At 38.3% G+C, this 24,912-nt stretch overlaps 1 pseudogene; it reads left to right on the top strand.

The window, feature by feature from the left end:
• Nucleotides 1–1,614: 1,614 nt before the first annotated feature.
• LOC147425485 (uncharacterized) lies at nucleotides 1,615–15,749 on the top strand (annotated as a pseudogene).
• The last annotated feature ends 9,163 nt before the right edge of the window (nucleotides 15,750–24,912 follow it).

Below are 24,912 nucleotides of genomic sequence, written 5' to 3'. Positions count from 1 at the left end.
TAGGGTTGCAGAGAAACACACACAGCTTGGAGAAGATGAAGGAAGCTCAAGGCACACAATAGAGAGTGTGTTACTTAGTGTGCAATGGAAAGATAGATAGCCCTAGAGTGATGGGCGTATATACAATGCACGGGGGAAAAAACCTCCTAAAGAGGGAAAAAATGCCCCGGCGGTCCTAGTGTGTTCACACACATCACTAGCACATGTATATGGTAACAATATTCACGATCTTAGATGCAGTGTAGATGTAGTCAAGGCACTGCAAACAAGTCTAACACTACAGGATAAGGCCTATAAATGGTGGATGTCGCTCAAGGAGAAGGGCATCATACCACAGACTTGGGAAGTCTTCAAGGTTCTCTTCAGAAATGAATTTTCTTCCACAAATGAAGTGGACATAAATTGGTTTACATGGGACAAGCTCTGTATGTGCCAACATAAGAGATTGTTGGAGTCTAGGCACCTTTCATCAGCAAGTGCGTGGGTTCATCCATGGATTAACACCAGAGCTAAAGAAGCATGTTAAAACTCAGGACCCCAAGACGCTTGAGGAAGCTACAATGTAGTCACATATACATGACATTACTCATGAAAAAGCAGTGCATAACACTCGAGTGTCTGACATTGCACATGCAAATGCACAAACATCTCATGTGTATAATAAGAGAAAATTTATAGGGATTGCATGTGATGTGTCCAAGAAGCCCAAGGGACCTAGGGGCCATCTGTCTAGTGAAAATTTTGAGAAAGTAAAGAAGAAAAATCTATGTTTTAATTGTTTAGGAAATGGACACGACAAAAAGGATTGTCTCAAGGGGAAATCTACTGCCCAGGGTAAAGAGAAAGTGGTGCACATGGTGGAATTGTTTCCTTTCAAGTCCTCCTCTCACTTTTCAAATGTGGAAGTAGCACACACCAAAGCAATGCATGAGTACTATATTACCACCTCAATGTGGTAGCTGACCTATGGTTCACATGAGTTGTGTGCATGCATGGGTTTATCCAAGGTCAAAAGGTGAGAATGTTCGTAGGTGATAGTGCTTCACACAATTTGGGCTTAAGGCCCACTATTCAATTAAAGCTTCAGAGTAGGATGCATGCCCAAACTGGGCATGCCCCCATACACAGGTTGTGAAGAGCTTTTTAGGATTTTCAAAGCCTTTGAGAGTTTGGGATAGAGATGGTCGACTTCAAACAACAGTATTTTGTTGCATAAACATGAATTTTTTTGGGTTCCTTTGTAACTCTTTAAAGAGATTCTTGATTTTTGGAAAGAATTTTAGTGAAGAATCTTTCCACCTCGAAGTTCTTCTATAGCTTTGGGTGAGTCTTCTTCAAGTGTACGACAAGAAAGCGCTTTGTAATAACTCTACGCAATCGTAAATGACTTCAAAAGCAAAGTCAAAAAGCTCCATGCTGGAAGTTTTGTTGGGCAAAAGTGAAATTTGACATTCATAATTGACATCGGCAACCTATTTTCGTTTGATGGTTTTGATTTAGCAAGGCTAGCCAATTTATTTTGGAGTAGCTCATCGGTGGTTACTCTTTGGTTTTGCCAGACATTTTTGGTCACAAGGTAATTATTTATGACTTGCTAGCACAATATGTTACGCCATGGATTCAGATGTTGACATACAGTATACCTTTGATTTTGAGAACCCTGTCCCAGTTTTGCTTGATGCTGCCCCATGGTTGTCCACTCTCATGGAGGGTGTTTGCGTGGCAACTGGGTTGGATGATAGCATTGAATTTCTTGACATCCAAGAGTTTAGAGCATTGCAAACACGTTTGACTATTTTAAAGTCTAATTTTGCACAATTGAATGTGAATGTCACTAAGATGTCAGATGTGCTTGTGCAATTTATGCAGCAGTCGACCAAGGGGCCAAGTTAATGAGCAGGCTAGGGTTTTTGCGACACCCATGCCTGGCGGCGGGAGCACCCTTAGCACGGATTCAATCTAGAGAGGTTGCACCTTCTCTCTCAAAAAGAGGTGGATGAATTGTTAAATAATCAAGCCATAGATTTTTTGAGGAGAGGAAAAGGAGTGCAACAAAGATACTCTGAATATATTCTTGAGAAAATGGGATGGTATTCATGATCTTAAACTCACTTCAGATGCAGTCAAGGAACTACAAACAATGCTAACACTAGAGGGTAAGGCCTATAAACGATGGATGTCTCTCAAGGAGAAGGGCATTATACCATAGACTTGGGCAGCCTTCGAGGATGTGTTCACAAAGGAATTTTTGCACACAAATGAAGCGGATAGAAATTGGTCTACATGGGATAAGTGCTTTATACGTCAGTATAAGATAATGTTAGAGTTTATCTTGCACTATCATGATGCGATTCTCAAGCTCGAGGGTCTATAAATGTTTCATCAAGTGTGTGGATTCATCCGTGGGCTAACACCAGAGTTTAAAAGCATGTTGAAACCCAAGTCCCCAAGGTACTTGAGGAAGCTATAGTGCATGTGCATATACATGACACTTCCGATGAAAAAGCATTGCATAACACTCATGTTCCTGACACTACACACGCAAACACTTAAACACCTCATGGACATAACAAGAGAAAATTTATAGTAGGTGCATCTGATGCATCCAAGTAGCCCACAAGACCTAGGGGCCATCTGTATAGTGAAGATGAGAAAGCAAATAAGGAAAAGCTATGTTTCAAACTTTTGTGGACACGGCAAAAAGGATTGTCCAAGGGGGAAATTTTCTACCCATGGTAATAAAAAAGCAGTGCACATGGTGCAATTGTTGCCTCAAGTAAAGGATGTACTGTTGGAGATTCAAGGGTATCACACGTCCTTGAATTTCTAAGCCATGAATATGGATTGGATAGATTTGATACTTAGTCAAGAGTGGTTATATGGACTAGGTTCATCATTAAAACATAGCTATGTCCATACTTGTTTAATATTAAAATCCAATGGCATACACGTGCTACTATTGGGGGAGAAGGATGTTCCTTCCTCACCACTTATTTGTATAACTGAGCTTATGAATCTCTCTTATCAAGATGAAATAGCAAAACTCTTCTTGTGTTACTCATTGTGTCATTTTTTGTCAAATGTTAATGATAGTTCCTCAACGTTGTATTCTTCTCGCTCTTCTCTTCCATCTGTGGCTACTTCTCTTTCACTAGAACAAGCAAATATTGCAACTAAAGTAAAGAATTAATAATGGAATACAAGGATGTGTTTCTAGATGATTTTCCATTAGGTTTACTGCTGACACTTGCTGTGCAACATGACATAGACATGGTTGCAAGTAGTAAACCCATAAATAAACCACCCTACAGAACGTGTCATTCTGAGACTATTGAGGTGGAATGTCAGCTTGCTGACTATCTTAGTAGAGGGTTTGTACAACTTTTTTACCATGTGCCTCTCCCATTTTGTTGGTGAAGAAAAAGGATGATAGTATACTGGGGTGCATAAATTACTATGGCATGAGAACACAGTTACTGTAAAGAACAAGTATCGATTGCCTCAAGTGAATGAGTTATGTGATAAACCCACCCATTCTCGTATCTTTACAGGGATAGATTTGCACTCAGGGTATCATAAAATACGCATTTGGCTTGTTGATAACCAAAATTTCTTTCCAAACATGGACACTATGAGCTTTTGGTTATGCCTTTGGGTTGACCAATGTGCCAACTAATTTCATGACACTTATTGACAATGTCTTGAAACCATATCTGGGCAAGTTTTATCGTTTTTTTGGATGACATCCTAGTGTATAGTACTTCTAAGAAAGAGCACTTACAACAATTGAAGTAGGTGTTTAAGTTGTTTTGACAAAACTAGTTATTCCAAGGAATCCAAATATGATTTTCTCAAGGAGGAAATTTACTATTTGAGGCATGTAATTTCAACTTTCGGACTATATATGGAGAAATCCAAAGTGGATGTCATTGGGAGATGGCCTTCTCCCAAAAATCTAAAAGAGATGTAGATTTATTTGGGATTTGTAGGTTTTTATCGACAATTCTTAATATGCTAGCATTATTGTTCCTATGACAGAACAAATAAAAACCAAGGGGAAAACCTTTCACTGGGGAGAATCTCAATAGAAAACTTTTGATGCTCTTAAGGTCGCATTGGCTACAACTTCTATTTTATCTATTGTGGACCCTATGAAACCATTTGTGCTAGAAATGGATGCAGTAATTGTGCTATTGGAGTAGTCCTTCTATAGGAGGGAAGGCCTATTGCATTTGAAAGCAAGAAACTTGATTCTACCTTAACAAAATTATTTTGCTTACAAAATAGAACTCTATGCAATAGTGTCTGCTTTGAAAACATGCCGACATTACTTGTATGGGGTCATTTTGAGATTGTGTTTTACCATGAAAGCATAAAATTTTCTACACAACAAACTGATTTGAAGGATCAAAGGACCTGGTGGGTTGAGATTCTTCAAGAGTATGATGTAAAGCTCCGATATCATAAAGGACAATACAATGTGGTGGCTGATGATCTTGACCATATGCTTGAGATAAACTCTCTTCTTTTTATAGAGCTTTGAAGTGAGTTTTTGGAATCTATAAAGGAAAAATATGAGTGTGATGAAACATATTCCAAGGTGTGGAGCCATGTGCAAATGAGGTATCCTTCTCATTCCAATACTGGAAGTGTGTCTTTTCCTTCCACACCTAGTTCTCCTCTTTCGACTGATGAACTACAGAGATGGCATAATTTCTCCATAGATGATTCCACAAGGGGAGAGTTTGTGTACCGATGGATGCAAACAATTAATGCCAAATTCTTTATGAATGTCATGAAAATCCTAGTGTAGGGCACCCAAGCATGAGAAAACTTATGCACTCGTATGACAACAGTTTTACTTGCCAGGTTTATACCGGTATGTTCAAGACTATTTGTTGCATTGCCAAAAATGTTAAGTTAATAAAGTAGAGCACCTAAAAGCAAGAGGTCTCTTGTATCCTTTGCAGATTCCAATGGGAAATGGTGATATATTATCTCCCTATTCTTGAGTTTTCTGACAATAGTGCAAAGCACGTGAGGATTGGTTTTAGTCCTTGCATACTTCTGTATAATTTTCAGTCTTGATCACTAGTTACGGTGGGGCTGGCAGCATAGAAACTTTAGCAGGACAAGGATTTTCTCCAAGACCACAAGGATATGTTGAAACTTGCTTGTCAAAATGTTTCACAAGCTTAGGACAGATAAAGTATGCTGATGAGAAACGTCGCTAAGTAATCTTCATGGAAAGGAAAGAGATATGTTTATGTGTGCCAAAACATTCAAAATTCTGAAAACTAGACTAACACCTAAATAATCTCCAAGATATTGTGGGCATTTTAAAATACTCAAGTGAGTTGGAGATATAGCTTATAAACTCTCTCATTACCTGCACACTCCCATATTCATCTGGTTTTTCATGTAAGTCGTTTACTTAAATGCTTGCATAGGGACGACGATGTCATTGACCATTAGATTTTGGTTGATTTCATTGAGCCTCCAACCTAGCCGCATGAACTTGAGCATGTTCTTGACTATCATTAACTTGAGCATGTTCTTGACTATCATGATTTACGTATGTGTCATCATGTGTGTTGTCAAGCACTAGTCAAGTGGAAAGATGGACTTGAGGAAGGTGCCACTTGGAAAAACATTGGTGTTCTTAAGAAAAAAATTCCCACTTGTTTTTGAGGACAAAACACTTCTCCAAAGGGGTAGTAACGTTGGGCCAAGTGTCTAGAGGCTAGGGGCCAGTTTGAACCAAGCTCGGGAGTTTGCCTATATAAGGGGCATGATGCTGGGAGGTGAGGTAGGATTAAGACTCCTTAGTCTCACAATTGAAGTAGTTCCCACTTGTAGGGTGGTTGAAACACTTCCTATTAAGCAACGCATATGACTTCATTCACTTTGGTGTGTATTCCAATTGATTATAAACCAAAATTATCCATTTGGGTGTGAGCAACCAGAGTCAGCACCCCTTTTAAGAGTTCTTGGCAAATCTTTGCCAGCTAGGAGTAAAAGTTTCAAAAGCGTCTTTATTAACTTAATGAGAAAAAAACCATGCAATGCACAGGGAGAGAAGACAAAGTATCAAAGACTACTAGAAAACACCAGAGTACAACTCTCTTCCTTTCCCACTCACTCTCTTTAATTAAAAGAAAGCACAACCATAAAAAACTAAGGCTAAGTGAGGAATGAAAATTCCCTCACCTTATATAGAGATAGAAGGTATGAAGAGGTTGGTGGCCATCACAAAAACATCCACATCCCTTTTAGCTATAAACCAATGGCACAAGGATAACTATAGCCCCTGAATGCTCACAAGAATTTGTACAGAGAGCCAACAAATAGCACAAGCAGAGCTATATGCTAGAAAGCTTGACTTGACTATATAAGAAAAAATGCAAAGAGATTGGCATTACCAATTGGGGGTAGCCACAACATTCCTTTATCTAGAGTATTGATGGGTAGGGAATATGTAACCCTGGGTAGAGTTAGCACTTCCAGGAAAGGGAGACCATCGACCAGGGAAAATCCAATTCGGTAGGAGATGTAGTAGCCCACGCCATTTCCATGCACCAACAAATCAAGGTGCCAAAGTCATTTCCCATCCATGGGGTAAAGCATGAACATGGAAAGAGTATTCAACAAAGAAGTTATGATGCATGATAAGAGGGAGAAGCCCATCAAACAACATGTATAGCTTTAGATCTATCCTCAAAGCAATAATCAAATTGGGTAGGAATAATGCAGTATAGGAGTACTCACTCAATGAAGAAGAGCAAGCATGTGGTCAGAAGAACATACGAGATTATTGAAGGTAGAAGCCATCAGAGTGCATATGGGGAGAAGGACTAGGTCATGTCATCATGTTGTGGATATGGAAGAGGGGGGAGAAGAGTGGAAGTCATAGCCTCAACTAAGCGCCAAGAGGTAACAATAACTACTAGTTCCAAAACCCAAGGGGACTTAGGTGAGGCAAATGTAAAGGGAGGGTCGTACCCTCACTAAAGCACTCCTTCAAGGAGTTATTTGAAGCCCCAAGGTGAGGAGGGCACCAAGTGTCTTTTCAAGAGAGGCACCCAATTGGATTTGTTTAAATTCTTGTGAGAGGATCCAAAATATAAAGCCATGTTTAGGATAAGCACAAAGATGTATAGCACTTTTAAAAACTTTTATGGGGCAGGTAATGGAAGTGCAATAGTAATTTAGAGTACATATCATCGGTTAGATGAAAGAGGAACTAGGAATTTATCATCAAAATAGTCTTTTAAGGTTTAAAAATCCTTCAAAATTGATACTCTAAGAGAGGTAGTTTGTTGAATATCAAGTGAATGCTAATGGAAAAGCCAAGTTTCATAGCACCGCAATTATAACATGGTATAAGAGCTTTGAGAAGAAATCACCACAACTATAACATGTGTGTGTGTGTGTGTGTGTGTGTGTGTGAGAGAGAGAGAGAGAGAGAGAGAGAGAAAGAGAGAGAGAGAGAGAGAGAGAGAGAGAGAGAGAGATTGTGTGTGTGTGTGTGTGTGTGTGTGTGTGAGAGAGAGAGAGAGAGAGAGAGAGAGAGAGAGAGAGGCAATTGTTTTGCTTGATGTATTGGTCTTCATGGCATAGCACCACAACTATAACATGTATGTGTGTGTGTGTGTGTGTGTGTGTGTGAGAGAGAGAGAGAGAGAGAGAGAGAGAGAGGCAATTGTTTTGCTTGATGTATTGGTCTTCATGGCATAGGATGTGGATACTACGCGAGGCTTGAATCTTTTCTTTTGGATGCTCTATTTAAATTTTGTTGATTTACATTCATTCCGTAGGTCTCCACAATTTTGAAAAAATAAAAATTACATGAATTAGGTGAAGAATGGAAGACTTTAGACCTAGAGTTGTTCAATGATACAAGCAATGCAACAATTGAATTTGTTGTAATGTTACCGGTTTTTTTTAGCTTGAAGAGGCATTACTATTTCATTTCTCTTTTACATACTAAAAGTCTATCAAAATATGCTTCAAACATAGATATTTTAATTTTGTGTTTGGTATTTTGAGCTATGCTCGAAAGGTGGCCAGTGGAAAGGGCTTGAAATGCACGACAAGCTTCTTGCCCCTAGTTAAGCCATCCTGAAACTTGGAGGTCTGACTAGCGAGCTCACTAACAAATGCAAGAGTGCAACGAAGTCCTTGGAATGGGGAGAGGTGTCAAGGTTTTTTCACAATTTCATAACTCATTGGTCCCCTTGGCTCTCTAAGGCTGGAAACATTCTTCTGACACCTGATTCAAGACTACCAACCCACTTGCCTTCAACATTCCATCCCTGCTTTCTTTAACTCCTGGGTCTTCCTAAATTTCTAGGTGTTATTGATTCCTAGGTGTTGTGAATAATAACTTGGTATGGAATATTTTATTTTCGATGGAGGTGGTGTGGTGGGTGAGCCTAGTATGGAATACTAGCATATCTAGACTCAATGATTTGGTGTTGGGGATTGGTGGTGTCCATGCCCCAAAAGAAGGATAGGGAAAGGTCAAGCAAGTGACCAAATGGCAATTAGGAAAGCCATCCTTTGGGAGCTGCATTATAGGGAAAGGTCAATGCATGATCTTTCCTTATGTCAAGGTGGGGGGAGGGGGCCAACAACACACTACCACATGGCACTATTGACAAAATTGCAAATCCTCTCCACGCACAATTTCCCAAGCACAAACCTATCCTTGAGTCACCTAATTACGCTTGCTAATGTGGCAATTGCAACATGAAGCACGGGTGGGCTTGATTTTGGCTACTAAAATGTCAACTCTAGGCTCCATTTTGACTGTTGATTGGAATGCCAATGATTGGTTGTTGGTCTATGGGTTTTGTCTACTGACGTGGGAACCATTCGAGGATCTGTAATGTAGTTTCCACTATAGGAAGTGCAGTAGATGGAGGGCTAAGATCTACATTCCTCCCTCAAGACTATCCAACATGGGCAAGGGGAGTGGATCAAGGGCAACAATCATTCAACACATGCATCTACAAAGCAGAAGCATTGATTTTGGTGAAATGCAAAAAAGTAATAGCGGATTAAAAAAAAAATCTCGGGTGGAGTGACAATGAAATGTTTCGCAATCATTTGCAAGGAATTTTTTAGATTCTAATAAAATACCATATCTTAAAAGTATAGGTTCTTTAAAAGCTAAATAATTTTGAGCGTGGTTCATCAAAAAGTAATATGTGGCCAAAAGTAATCTCGGATACACGAGATGACTTTTTTCCAAAGAGCTAAAAATAAATGTGTAGGTGTAACTTGCTTCACCCAAGCACAAGACATAACTTCTGCACTTTATCTTTCGCATTAGATTATGCACACACTATAGTCTTGTGACATAGATTGGATATTTGAGGATGAAGAGAGTGATTGCATTGAAGATTCTCTCGAAGCTAGCACAAGAGAAGAAGGCCTTGATCAACCAACAAACTATGAAGAGCAAGCAAGAGTTGCTCCAAATAATCTACAATTTGTGTCTTCAACATATTACTCTTTCAACGGAAAACATATGATTTGATGGTTAGGGCTATAAAGATGTGTGATAGAAGAGTAATGTTGGATCTGAAAAATGGTGAAGGCTTCAAGAGGGTCTTTTCTTGGTTCAAGAAGAAGGTGGTTTGGATTATCTATGTCAAAAAGTGGCACCTAAGCTAAGGATTGCTCGCATTGAGAATTGGGAAAGCATTGTGAGAGATGATAGTTGCAATGCAAACTTAGAAGCTCATAAAGGCATCACGACCATATTAAATGCGCTTTAAGCACATTGGTGTATTGATTCTCATCTAACATGGTATCAAAGCTAGTTTATCATATTTTAAGTTTAACTTCTTACTTAATCCTAATTAATCACATGATTAGCTTCTAAGCGTTGCTTGTAGTTAGTAAACTCGTTCAAGTCTTAATCTTTTTTTCTTTTTCTTTCGCCATATACTCACAATTGTGAGTTGAGATAATTTATATTAACCCGATAAGATGTTCAAGTCTTAATCTTAATTAAACATGGTGTACTACGACTATGGTCAACAACTCTTTACTTGAGTTTCAATCATGAGCCACTAGGTTTTGTAGTAAGAGATTGTGCAAGTTGTGTGTCTGTGTGTGCTAGTTGGCATGGGAGCCACCTCAAAGTCACTACAACGGAGTCTTTAATTATAATTACTCACCGACTAGCTAGTTTGGCTTCATGTGCTTAATGGTCAACTAAGCAGATTGGCTTCGTGTGCTTAATGGTCAACTAAGGAGAACGAGTGGATTTGAAGTGGTAGATTAACTCAAGTGAATTAAAATTTTGGGTCCAACTAATAGTCGTTCACCAAACGTACCCTTTTTTTGCGTGCTCTTACCAATCAACTTCTCCAGTGCTCAACAAGAAGCGTATTGACCGGCTCCTTGTGTGCACTTGCTATTCAATTGATTGCTCTGTGGATTTCTCCCACGTGGTCAACTTATTTAAAAACCTTCACCAAATCCACTACAAGGTGTTCCCACGATTGTCTTCTTGAGCCAAGGGTCCAAGGCCTCACTCTCCTTACCTAAGCCCCCACTCATAGGGATTGGCGGGCTCATTGTCTCCAAGGCAAGAACTTCAAGGCCCTTAGCCTTTTTCTCACCACATAGATCAAAGTGTAGCCTCACATTAACTTAGCCAAGCTTTTCCCATCGAGTCATGTTGGTGTTGATTACTAAACTGGGTTCACACACTCCTAACTCAAGGCCCCTTGACCACTTTCCCTTAGAATTCCTTCCCCAATTTCTTGAACTCTTGAGTCTCCTTGAATTCCTGGGTGCTACTGAATTCCTTGGGTTGTGCATACACGGGAGTTTGTGGTTGACCTTAGCCTCTAATTGCAAGGTCTTGGTGATGGTGTGACTTAGATGATTGCTAATAATAAGTATGAACAAAATAGAATCTCAACAACTAAGCAACAAATATGAATGCTCCAGACGAGGCAAACAAAGACAATGAAACAAAAATCTAGGGCTTACTTGATTTCATATAAAAGTACATCCTAATGGCTCATCAACTTATCCGTGGCACAAAGTCTGGTCTAGACTAATGAGTAGCTTAAGCTCTAGTAGTCCCAACCCCCATAGAATGAAGGGGTCCTCTACTTTTGTAATCATACATGGGTGCACACCGGGACAATCTTGGCTTGATTTATGACTTAGTTCTTGATGTAACTTCAACTCGCTCCTTCCAATAGATTCTTGGTTGGTAAAATCAAGTTCACACACACCTGATTCAAGACTACCAACCCACTTGCCTTCAACATTCCATCCCTGCTTTCTTTAACTCCTGGGTCTTCCTAAATTTCTAGGTGTTATTGATTCCTAGGTGTTGTGAATAATAACTTGGTATGGAATATTTTATTTTCGATGGAGGTGGTGTGGTGGGTGAGCCCAGTATGGAATACTAGCATATCTAGACTCAATGATTTGGTGTTGGGGATTGGTGGTGTCCATGCTCCAAAAGAAGGATAGGGAAAGGTCAAGCAAGTGACCAAATGGCAATTAGGAAAGCCATCCTTTGGGAGCTGCATTATAGGGAAAGGTAAATGCATAATCTTTCCTTATGTCAAGGTGGGGGGAGGGGGCCAACAACACACTACCACATGGCACTATTGACAAAATTGCAAATCCTCTCTACGCACAATTTCCCAAGCGCAAACCTATCCTTGAGTCACCTAATTACACTTGCTAATGTGGCAATTGCAACATGAAGCACGGGTGGCCTTGATTTTGGCTACTAAAATGTCAACTCTAGGCTCCATTTTGACTGTTGATTGGAATGCCAATGATTGGTTGCTGGTCTATGGGTTTTGTCTACTGACGTGGGAACCATTCGAGGATCTGTAATGTAGTTTCCACTATAGGAAGTGCGGTAGATGGAGGGCTAAGATCTACATTCCTCCCTCAAGACTATCCAACATGGGCAAGGGGAGTGGATCAAGGGCGACAATCATTCAACACATGCATCTACAAAGGAGAAGCATTGATTTTGGTGAAATGCAAAAAAGTAATAGCGGATAAAAAAAATAATCTCGGGTGGAGTGACAATGAAATGTTTCGCAATCATTTGCAAGGAATTTTTTAGATTCTAATAAAATACCATATCTTAAAAGTATAGGTTCTTTAAAAGCTAAATAATTTTGAGCGTGGTTCATCAAAAAGTAATATGTGGCCAAAAGTAATCTCGGATACAGGAGATTACTTTTTTCCAAAGAGCTAAACATAAATGTGTAGGTGTAACTTGCTTCACCCAAGCACAAAACATAACTTCTGCACTTTATCTTTCGCATTAGATTATGCACACACTATAGTCTTGTGACATAGATTGGATATTTGAGGATGAAGAGAGTGATTGCATTGAAGATTCTCTCGAAGCTAGCACAAGAGAAGAAGGCCTTGATCAACCAACAAACTATGAAGAGCAAGCAAGAGTTGCTCCAAATAATCTACAATTTGTGTGTTCAACATATTACTCTTTCGACGGAAAACATATGATTTGATGGTTAGGGCTTTATGTAAAGACATCCCCATAACATTGGAAGCTATAAAGATGTGTGATAGAAGAGTAATGTTGGATCTAAAAAATGGTGAAGGCTTCAAGAGGGTCTTTTCTTGGTTCAAGAAGAAGGTGGTTTGGATTATCTATGTCAAAAAGAGGCACCTAAGCTAAGGATTGCTTGCATTGAGAATTGGGAAAGCATTGTGAGAGATGATAGTTGCAATGAAAACTTAGAAGCTCATAAAGGCATCACGACCATATTAAATGCGCTTTAAGCACATTGGTGAATGTATTCTCATCTCCATGGAAGACCACTTGCTTACATAAAATCTTTTGTTGATTCTTGTGGTTGCATTGTTTGAAAGCATCAATTACATGAAACATCAACTCGACAAAAAAAATTCAATCTCAACAAGCAAGTGGTGACCATAACAATTAAACATGCATAAGGACAATGTGGGAAGCTATATTGATGGTCTTGCAATAGAACACAAGGTTAGACTAGTCAAGGTGAGATCCTAAAAAAAATACACCCGTGACAAAGTTAGTGTTGATTATGTGTGTCATCAAGGAGGTGTTTCTAGACGAAGGGGAAAGATAAAAAGATTGCGAACATCAAAGAAGTGTGGTTGTCCATTCAAGGTACAACTAGAGTTTACACAAGGAAGACATTATGTCCGCATTTTAGTCAACCCAATTCATGAGGGACATATCAATGTCAAGAAGCGATCTATTTCATTTACCACTTCATCCATTTGTTGTGAAATGTTGCAATGATGACTTGTTTGATGTTGGAATCTCTCATTATGCTGCTCAAATTTCAATGTCTAAAGAAAAAAATCAAATGCAATGGGCTTCCACACTTGATCGCATGATCTATCAATTATTTATGATTCCAAAAGAGATCTAGATCCGGATGTTATCATATCAAGCTCACATTCAAGGTACTTTTCAAAACCAAGTTGTGATTTCTACTCATGCAACCATATGCAAGTTGACAAGGTATGAATTCTCTCAAACTTTATTGTAGATAGAGTTAGTAAAGATGATTGGACCACAATGTATAGCAAAACGTTATCTCTACAAAATAGAAAAAGGTGACATGTTGAGCTATGTGAGGTCTCTAGGTATATTGTGTGACTCTCACTTAGATTTTTCTTGTAGGTGCTATATGTTCAACCCTATAATCCATCAAAAATTGATGCAAAATACAGGCCTTTCATTCTCATTCTACAGGACGAGTGGATGCAGATAGCCATGTGTTTGTTTCAAAACAATGCCTGGGCTATCGATAATACTTCAAAAAAAATGTTTTTGGTCTACCTTTGTTTGCAATTGTGCTACCATATCAAGTTGATATGGGAATTCCAATATGGTTTATGCTATGTGCTTCCCATGTGGGTGCTCAACATGACCATTTGGTTAGTTTTCTCTAGGATGGGTCATATTCATCCTAGTGGTTTGGTTATTGATAAATCACAAGAAGAATTGGAGGCTATATTAAAGGTAGTTGTTGATGAAGATTCATGTTGTTGGGTGTTTGATGTGAATGAGATCATTATCATATTAGTTTTCACCTCTTGCTATTTCCACACTAAGAAAGCATGGGTTGAAAATATTCTCCCCCATGTATAATCTCAAATTTCCAATGCACAACATGTCTCAACGTTTCATCTCTTCTTATTTGATGATTTAGGTTCCAAAGGAGATGTGAGGTGACATGGAAATTTCAAATCTAATACATAGCCCTATTGAAGGCAGTTTTGTGGGAAGATACCAACTCTTCCTACAAAAATATACAAGCCACCAAAATATAGTCCGATATGTCACAAATGGTTGGTGGTGAGAACAATATATGTGGAGGAAAAGATGGCCAAAGTTTGGAAGACTATTCAACCATAGCAATGTGGACACAATAAATTTGGGAGAGAGATTATTGTGATATGTCAAGTACACCCTTTTGGAAGCATGGATTAACTGTTCAATTGTAGAGTTGTTACATGTCCTTGTGGGAGAAATTGCATGGGCAAAACCTTGATAATGTTCTTTAAACAAAAACAAGAAATATGTATGCTTAAAAATTCCTCACTGATTTCTATTCGTAAGGATGAATGTGGCTAATGTTATATGTCATTGTGGTAGCCGATGCTGGAAGATTTGGATTCAAGGATCGTCAAAAATCCACACAACACGACTAAGAGAGGGTGAGAAAATCTTGTAGCAAAACGAAAATGACCCTACAACTCTCAAGATTGTGAATGAGATATTGATGCAATTTGCAATACAAAGTACAAATACTCCAACATGATGATACTATGCTAGCTTGCAAAGTAACTAGTGATTTTGACTAGATTGGAGTTTAGAATGCAAGCACTTATATGGTGTACAATTGATAGTTATGAGTCTCTACCCTACTTAAATGCTATTCTTCCCCATAGTAGACAATGACCATGAAATGAAGGAAGCCAACAATGGTATCAGTTACAATGGTGAGTTGGTGCAAGAGGAAGAGGTATTCATGCTTGCTAGAGATATCCATATAGTTCTTTCACCCATCCAAGAGGGCTGGTCAAAGAATAGTGGAAAGGAAAAAGGACTAATTATACACAAAACAAAACTAGCCAGGAACAACCTTTGATCTTTGGCATCTCCATCTCAAGTTGACATGCCAATGGATGGTCATGTCGTGCGCCAAATTCAAGAAAATGTAGCAAAGACTTGGCTTGGTAATGGTTAACCTGAAAGGATTGAAGAACTTAAAAATAATGCAAAAGTTAGTGATCCATCAAACACTCAATCTCATAATTCGTCTCACCAAATATGTGTTGTTAGAAGAAAGCATCAATGGGGTGACAATAAGTCTGCATTGACAAAAGACCTCGTGTTGGTGTTTGCATTGTTGCAAAAAAACAATTATTATAGACCCTATAATAACAATCTATTGTCAAACATATCATGCTTTTTTGTACTTAACAAAATGGATGTGCTCCAAGGGGATGAAGTTTACTCTTTTCAGACAAAGTGATCAATGTTGTAACGACTCCAATAGTTTTTATTGTAGAATAAAGTCACGAGAATATCCTAGGTCACATGATGAAGAGCATATGTTTCTGTTGTGCAAGGTACATGTGAAGATATTAAAATGCTTGCATGCACTACTAGGCTTGTACTTATATATAGAAACTCAACTCCAATGGAATTGAATTTCCTTTGATAATATCATCAAAATGTTTCCTCTTCAATTCTTTGATTCTTACTATGACAAGTATCATGTAGCTCTTGTAATGGCTTGTCTATCACAATTTTTTACAATACATGGAAAAGTAATTTCAAATACTTGAGATTACCTTGCCAGTACACAAGATTACTTTGCTAGGACTTTTGTGGTGTAATCTATCAAAAAGTAATCTCGTGTACCCGAGATTACTTTGCTAGGTATTTTATGCTACAATCTGTTGAAAAGTAATCTTAGGTCCTAGAGATTGCTTTGCTATGTACTTCATAGTGCATGTTCTTGAAAAGTAATCTCAGGTACCCGGGATTACCTCGACAGATACAACGTAATGTCAGATACAACATACTCTAAGATGCCTTCATCATCTAGCACTGCCTACATTATCTCCATCTAATCCTCTTTTTCATAGCCACTCAAGCTCTTGAAAATGTGTTGAAGAATTTGATTGTCGCTTGCCTTCTTGCTTGCTTGAAGGTGTGGTTCTTCTAGATCAACCTTTTGGACTCGTTTTTGTAAGTGGCATCTTCTTTGATACTCTTGCTTGATTAGCTACGTGTTCATACTTCCTCATTGAATGGATTTCATGCTCATCAAGTAAAATCATGTCTTTTACCTTTACGAGAACAACCTTCATCTGCAACAATCACGTCTCCAGAGACATCCACCATGTTTTCCCCTACAGATGGAGAATTCAACTTTGACTTTCCTTCCAAAGAATCTTTCATTGAAGAAGAATCTACTAAAAAACCATCTGCTTTTACAAGCTGCATTCTATCCGTTTGCAATGTGTGTGTGTGTGTGTGTGTGTGTGTGTGTGTGTGTGTGTGTGTGTGTGTGTGTGTGTGTGTGTGTGTGTGTGTGTGAGAGAGAGAGAGAGAGAGAGAGAGAGAGAGAGAGAGAGAGAGAGAGAGAGGAGTCGTGCATGTTATGGGCCCATTGACATTCTTGCTTCAATTTCATATAGCTTTATTTTAATTTTTGACACTTCCATATTCATGCTAGGTGATGGGTCTAGCTGGTGTCCATAGACACAAGTATTTGTACCACCCTACCATGCATTCACCTTGACCTCCACCATTAGATCTTGAGACAAACCAATGACATAGATTTCTTTCTACTTGCTAACCATACAATAAATACATATCAATGTGCCATAAATAAATACTGTTACAATTTTTCCTAGCTTTAGTGAAAGGAGGGTACCATTTCTTCACAATAATTTTGTCTAGCTCTTGTAAATTTTTAATCTCTCTTGAACGGCCCACCTAGCCATCCAAACGTCTCCAATGTTTGGCAGTTTCAAATCCAACCGCCACAAAAGAGCCATCACTAGCCTCATCACATGGTATCAATCAATTGCTTTTTCCCAAAATTAACAATATGGTAGCAAACATCGTATATGAATCACCTTCCCTTTCACTTTCTCAAGTTGAGTAGCTTCCCACTCGAAGAACTGTACACATACAAAAGTTCCCGTAAGAAATTTTGTTTCTTAGAAAAGATTAGTCCATGTAGAACTTTGTGTAGAATCTAGGACTAGATGTTTTGATCCAGAAAGGACAATTGGAGCCATTTTTTGAACGCCAAGAGATAAATGTTTATGTAGATGCCCAACGTAAATCACTTGATGTTGAAGCTACATCCACTATTAGTTTAAATCTTGCAAAGTTTGTGTATTTCACTATTATTGGTAAAGCTACTTCTTGTGACTTATGGAGAAGCTGTGCATCACGTATGAGAGCAAGAGTGCAAGTAATAAGGTTTACTTGATGAAGAAGTTGTTTGAGCTTTGTATGAAAGAAGGTATCACTGTTTTTGAGCAGTTGAATAAGGTCAACGTTATCTTCTATCAATTGACATCACAAGGATTCTATTTTTCATGAAGAGGTTTAATCTATCTTCTTGTTATGCTCTCTATTTTCTTCATGGAATATTTTCTGTACATCCATGAGTAACTCTAGTCTAAAGGAAAGTTGGTCTATAATGATGTATTTAGTAGTTTGCTCACTGAGGAGATTTGTAGGAAATATCTTGAGCCTACCAAGAATGGTGATTTTTATGTTGCACAGTCTCTCAAAGAGAAACATCACACTCATGATTGTGTCAAGTCTAATGATCATAAGAACTCTCATAGTAAGTCTTGAGGTTCCATGCATAGTTTTGATTGCTACTATTACCATAAGGAAGAGCATGTGGAGAAAGATTGTCGTGCTGCACAGAGAGACAAGAAGTCTCAAATGAGGAATAAGTCTCATAGTGATTAAAAAAGACAAGACTAAGCTTGATGAAATCCATGTTGGAGAGTAAGAAGTGTCATAGTGATTAAAAAAGGCAAGACTAAGCTTGAGGAAATCAATGTTGGGGAGTCTCATAAGACTCATAATGTTTTTGTTACAATTCATACCTTATAATCTTGCTTTTCACCTCAAATTTTGCTACACATGTCCTTGTCACACAAGATGGTACTTATGCACACAATTGGATGATAGATTTTGGTGCAAGTTTTCATGTTATTCCACATAGAGATTGTTTTTTATCTTATACAAAGGGCTATCAAGTATAGTCAAATTGTTCTCATGCACTTGAGATTTTTGGAATTAGAGACATACTACTTTGGCATGGAATTTATGCTAAAGAATTTTATACATGCTCCTAAGTTATCTAAGATCTTAATCTCTATCCATGGCTACTAATGACTTAGGATACACAACTATACATGGGAACTATGCATGGATTGTCAAGAAGGAAAATATTGTAGTTCTCAAAGGTAAAAAACATGGTACTTTGTAGTCCATTCATGTATCCTTTTGTAAAAGACGCTTTTGTTTAAGTTCTAGTGAATTTTCTTTGTGTGAACATTGCATTTATGGGCAAGCAAACTAGTCTTGTTCATTTGCCATTGAATAGAAGGTGTGTTGAGCCACTAGAGCTTGTACATAGTGATGTAAGTGGCCCTATGCCGACCAAATCTCTAGGGGTAACTACTTACTTTGTAACTTTTAAAGATGAATATTCTCAAAGGGTGTGGATTTACCCTTTAAAACATAAGGATTAACTACTCTCTATGTTTCACAAGTTCCTTGCACTTGTTAATAATTAGTTGGGCAAACGTATTAAGGCCTCTACGACTAATAATAACAAGGAATATTTCTTGAAAAACATGAGAGAATTTGGGACAAGAGAGAGAATTGGCAACAATTTACTACACCATACTTACCTTCCCAAAATGGAGTAACTAAGCGTATGAATCGCACGATTCAAGAGCGTGTTACAGATATTCTTTCATGGAAAATTTGACACAAGGATTTTGGGATGCTATTATTTTGTTAACCATTCACAACCTCACACCCATGTGAGTAGTTTTAGCTAAGTGTAGATCATACTAGATGACTTCGGAGAACCATCTTGCTTCCAAGAAGCCATGCATATGGATGAAAAATTGATGTGGGAGCAAGCAATGAGATTAGGTTAGGATTCAATTATTAAAATTGAGACTTGGGAATTGGTCAAATTTCCTAAGGAAAAGAAAGCTTTATTTTGCGAATGGGTTTACAAGAAGAAGTTTACATCAAGCGATCCAAAGCCTAAATATAAGGCTAGAATCATAGCTAAGGGTTTGAATTACGTTCAACTCTCTTGAAAACTCATTAAAATATTTTAGAATAAAAATATATACATGTGCTCTATTTACACATAGTAGATAGCACTTGAAGCTCTTGAGTTAACTTCTAAGCACATTTTGGCTTTGAAATGCACGACTATTGACTCTTGTGCCAAAGGGTTTGCTTTTTAATCCTAGTGACTTGAGTGTATAGCAAAGAGCTCTTCCCATGGAACTTCAAGTCGTGAAATATTTTAGCTCTTTGCTTGATTTTCTTGTGGTAGAATGTTGGCTAGTGCCATGCTCCATGTTGATGACATTATGTTTACTTTAAGTATTGATGAATTTGAAAATTTCTTCAACCTTATCATTGGTATGGAGTGACTTCTTAGGTACCTATCCCCACTTGTGCAGTCCATCCTGATCTTGTGATGTGGTCCTTGTTATGGTTGAGAATCTTTTAGTATATATGCTAGCTTTGTCTTATAGATCCCTTTTGTCCTTTGGCACTGAGATCTTGTTTTAGATTGGACATTAAGATTTTGGCTGGTAGGTAGCCAAATTTCTCATTACCAAATAGCCATCTTTGCCATGGTTGCTTGGAAGGATAATGGTGGAACTATGATAGCCTTACTACTTGGTGTTGTAGGCTTGCATTTAGAGATTTCAATTGTGTGTTGTGAACTCATTGTGAAATTTTAAATGCGAATATGGATTGTTAATAACGTCTCCTTGGGCATGCTAATAACATAATTATAAACATAACTAAGGGAACCTACTCTTTAGTGTGAGTGCACAGTGCAAGAGCATATGCATGAATGTGCAATGAGGAAGGAGATGAAAAGAGAGCGATGCTTGCTTGGTGGAGTCCAATAGTGAGCAATGTCTAATTGAATCCTTATTCTGTAGATAAGGAAGAATAGAGTTAGTGTTAGTAGATGGGTTCGTGGTTGTCCAATCGGCCACTTGGCCATTACCCTAACAACCTCCCACTTAATAGACAATGTGGTCTAAAGTGGAGTAAAATAAAACTATGCACAAAGTGTGAAGCATAAAAATGTCTTGACCCCTCACCCATCAACTCTTTGCAATGTGAAAACCACTATGTGACTAAGCTCTATTCTTGAGACAACTCAAGAATACCCTTTGACCTGCAAGAGAATAACTAGCTTCTCCCAATTCCCTCATAAAAGAAGCATGACCCAACATTTGCTATAAATTGGAAATCTTGTGAGAGTTCTTCCTACTAATAAGCATGTTGTTGACATATAACAAAAAATAATGAGTGATCCATCATTGAGAAGCATCTTCCTCTTGAAGCAGTGACCATCTTGACTCCTTTTATATAACTCCATAAACATATCAAACTTTTGATACCATTTCTTGAATCATTGCTTTAAGCTATAAACCTGTTTTTTGAGTCTACATAAAAGCTCTTCTCTGCTTGGCTTAACTAACCCTTTAGGTTGTTGCATGTACACATCCTCTTTGAGATCACTATGAAGAGAAGATTTCTTCACATCCATTTGGACAAAGTCCAAATCCTCAATAGCTACTAATTCAAGCACCATATGCAAAGTACTCATTTTGACCATAGGTGAAAAGATTTTTTTAAAAAAAACCCACCTTTCATGTTGCTCATGCCCCCTGGAAGAAGAGCATAATAGTCTATGTATAAGATACGAGTGTAGCAGAGATGGTGGAATACACTCGCACACTCATGCATTGTGAGGAAGAATTGAGGTGTTGGAATTAGGGTTGCATGGACGCACACACATTTTGGAAATGATGAAGAAGCTCAAGGCACACAACACAGAGTGTATTTCTTAATGTACAAATAGAAAGATAAGTAAGCCCTTAGTGATATATACAATAATTGGCAGAAAAACCCTCGTATTAAGGGAAAAAGTGCCCCGGTGGTCCTAAGTGTGTTCACACATATGACTCCCATATACATGGTGAAAAATCCCCCCTAGGAGTGATGTGATGAATGAGAGCTAGCATATAGTGTATAGGAAAGTGCCATTCCCTAAAAGAACATGATCAATCCACAAAGGGAAGCAAACCCAAAGCTTTTCAAAAAGCATTGAACTTCTCATGAGGCAATGCCTTTGTGAAGAAATCTACAAGATTGTCCTATGTCATCACATAAGCAAAACTAATTTCTCCTGTTAAGAGTCTCTCCGTGATATAGTGATAATGCACCTCAATGTGCTTTGAGTGAGCATGAAAAACTCGATTCCTCACAACTACCAATGCACTCTAGCTATCAATGTAGATGATGTTTTGGCAATGTCATGTCCAACACCTAAATAATCCATAAGGCATCTGAGCCATACAAACTCACCCATAGCTATGAAGACTTCACTTTACTTAGCCTCACACCTGGAAGTGGCCACAAAAAGTTTCTTCTTGGTCAACCATGATATGCATGAATTGTCAAGCATGAAACAAAAACCACTTGTGGACACTTGTGTGTCAAAACAACCAACCCAATATGAGTATAAAAAAGCATCAAAATTTGGTGGAAATGATCCCCCTTGGGATAAAACAACCCAAGATGTAAACTACCACTCAAGTAGTGAAAGATCCTTTTAACAATCTCTTAATGCTTTGACCCTAGACTATGCATAAATCTGTTGGCTTGTGAAATTGCAAACTAAATATCTGAGGCCTTGTATTGCCTACATAAATAAGGAATCCAATAGCAATCTTATAAAGAGTGACATTTGCAAGATCTCCATCATCATGAAGACACAATTTTAAGCGTGTCTCTATTGGATTAGCAATAGTTCAACAGTCCTCAAGTCCAATTTTACATAGTAATGTCTTTATGTATCTTGCTTGACACAAAGAAATGCCTCCATCACTCTTCTTAAATTGTATACCCAAGTAATGATGCAAAATCCCCAAGTTTTTCATCTTGAAAGTAGCATACATCCTTGATTTCAACAATGAGTGTCTCATTTGGACCAGTAATCAACAAAATGACCATGTGATATTGATCAGCTTCACATTTGACATACAAAGTGCTTTCAATTAGACTATTATGAAAGCCTTGTTCAACCAAATGAATGTCAGCTTTCTCATACCAAGCATGAAAAGACTGCTTCAAACCATATAAAGCCTTCTTACATTTTTACACTTTCTTTTCTTGTCCTTGCTTGACAAAACCGCAAGGCTACGTTACATATACCTCCTCAAATATATCACCATTCAAGAAAGCAGTTACAATATTTGGTTGAAGTACATTCCATCCAAAGTGAGTTGCAAATGCACATAGAAGATAACTAGTGCTCATATGATAAGTGGGAGAAAAATCCTCTTTATAGTCAATGCCTTTTTGTTGTGCATAGCCTTTTGCAACAAGTTTAGCCTTGTAGCAATCAATCTCACCATTTGGCTTACTTTTTAACTTGTAAACCCACTTTGTACCAACGGCTTTTTTTCCGGGGAGACAAAATCACATAAATTGTGTGTTTCATTTCTATAAGTGCATCATGTTCTGATTGCATTGCAATTATCCAATTGTTTGAATTATGTGTTTTATCAAAAGAAAGAGATTCCTCTTCATCACATAAACTAGAAATAGCCAAAGCATAACAATGTGATGCATGGTGAGAACCTAAACGAGTATGACTAGACATAGGTGTATCCAATTTACTATGATGCAAAAGTATGCACTAGGCATTTTGGCACACCCCTAGCCTCTTCATCCTTAGTCCTTTCCACATCAAGTACATCATATACATCACAACAAAAATGCATTTGACAACCTTATCATCCAATTTTTTGTATTGCTTTTGTGGCACCATGCATAAGCTAAATGACCAAAAATATGAAGCATGGCATGATAATAAGCCATCCATAGATCACATGCATGCTTTTGTGCACCATGCATAAGCTAAATGACCAAAAACATGCATGTGATCTATGGATGGCTTATTATCATGCCATGCTTCATAAGGAGTCTTAGACTACAAAGCTTTAGTAGGACACCCGTTAAATACATAGGTAGCACACATGACAGTATCAAGCCAAAACAAATGTGGTAAAGCTTTACTCTTGACCATACATTATGCCATCTTCATGATTTTTTCTCTCAGCAACACCATTTTATTGAGGTGTATATGGTATTTCATATTAGTGTTTTATCCCACAACTAGCTAGAAATGCATTAAACTTGAGACATAATGCATAAAACTCATGAGACATATGCTCCTCCCCGCGATCAAAATGGAGGGTTCAAATAGTAAATTTTGGGGACATTTTCAGCCATAACCAAAAAATTGTTAAAGCACTTAAACACTTTGGACTTTGCTTTAAGTGGATACACTCATGCATGCTTGGAGTAATCATCAACTGAAGTCACAAAGTATAGGTAATTACCCAAGGATGAAGTTTGCATAGGTCCACAAACATCACTACGCACAAGTTGTATGTGATGGGTGCATCTGCGGAGTGTGCAAGAGAGGGAAGGAGAAGAATTGGGGAAGGGGATGAATCATAGACAGTTGGGTTAGTAGAGAGGAAAGTGAGAGAGGGTCAACTCTCTCGCTTTCTCTCCCTATAATGATTAGAGAAAGTAAGGGTAAGGGTGGTTTCCCACGGCCATCTGGCCTACATCCCAAGGTCATGGTTGCCAATAATGGCATCCGTATAGTTAGTCTATACAAAGTTGATGAAGCATCTCCTAGGCTTCATCCTACACCCATAAGTTCTATGCAATGTGTAAATCTCTCTGAGGCTAGGCTCTTTGTGAGAGCATCTGTGGGGTTTCCATCAGTGTGAACCTTGACAAGCTCGATGTGCTTGCCAACCAATGCATCTCATATGACATGGTATCTAACCTCTATGTGTTTTGACTTTGAGTGAAACACAGGATTATTTGCAAAAGCAATAGCACTCTGATTATCACAGTGCAGTACTGGAACCTTGTGAATGCCCAAATCTCCCACTAGATGAGCTAACCATATGACTTCCTTGCTTGCGTTAGACGCAGCAACATATTCTGCCTCAGTGGTAGATGAAGACGTGCAGTCTTGGAGACATGATCTACAAGAGATAGCTGCATCAGCAAACATGAATGCATAGTTAGATGTGGATCTTCTATGATCCACACAACCTGCATAATCCGCATCCGTGTAACCTATAATAGTTGCATCGCTATTTTCAAAGTGTAAACACTTGCTAGTTGTACCCTTCAAGTATCTGAGGATTTTCTTCACTACCCAAGGTTTTCCATGTACCTACTAACCACTCCCACTGCATGTGCAATGTTTGGTCTTGTGGCTACCATAGCGTACATCAAACTGCCAAATACTGAAGAATATGGGACTTTCACCATTTCCTCTTTCTTAGCAACTTGTTGGGAGAATCTTCCTAGCTAAGTTTGGAGTATGCTTGCATTGGGGTACTCAGTGACTTCCCCCCCTACGTACTAAAACATTGGAAGACTTTGTGGATGTACTTTTTTTGAGATAATTCAAGAATTCCACGTTGCATGTCTCTCTTGATGCGCATACCAAGAAAGTGATTGGC

This window comes from Adiantum capillus-veneris, chromosome 25 (assembly GCF_014529385.1).
Source record: "Adiantum capillus-veneris isolate H3 chromosome 25, ASM1452938v2, whole genome shotgun sequence".
Taxonomy (NCBI): Eukaryota; Viridiplantae; Streptophyta; class Polypodiopsida; order Polypodiales; family Pteridaceae; genus Adiantum; species Adiantum capillus-veneris.
The sequence above is the reverse complement of the archived record's forward strand: the minus strand, read 5'-3'. Positions and strand labels throughout refer to the sequence as shown.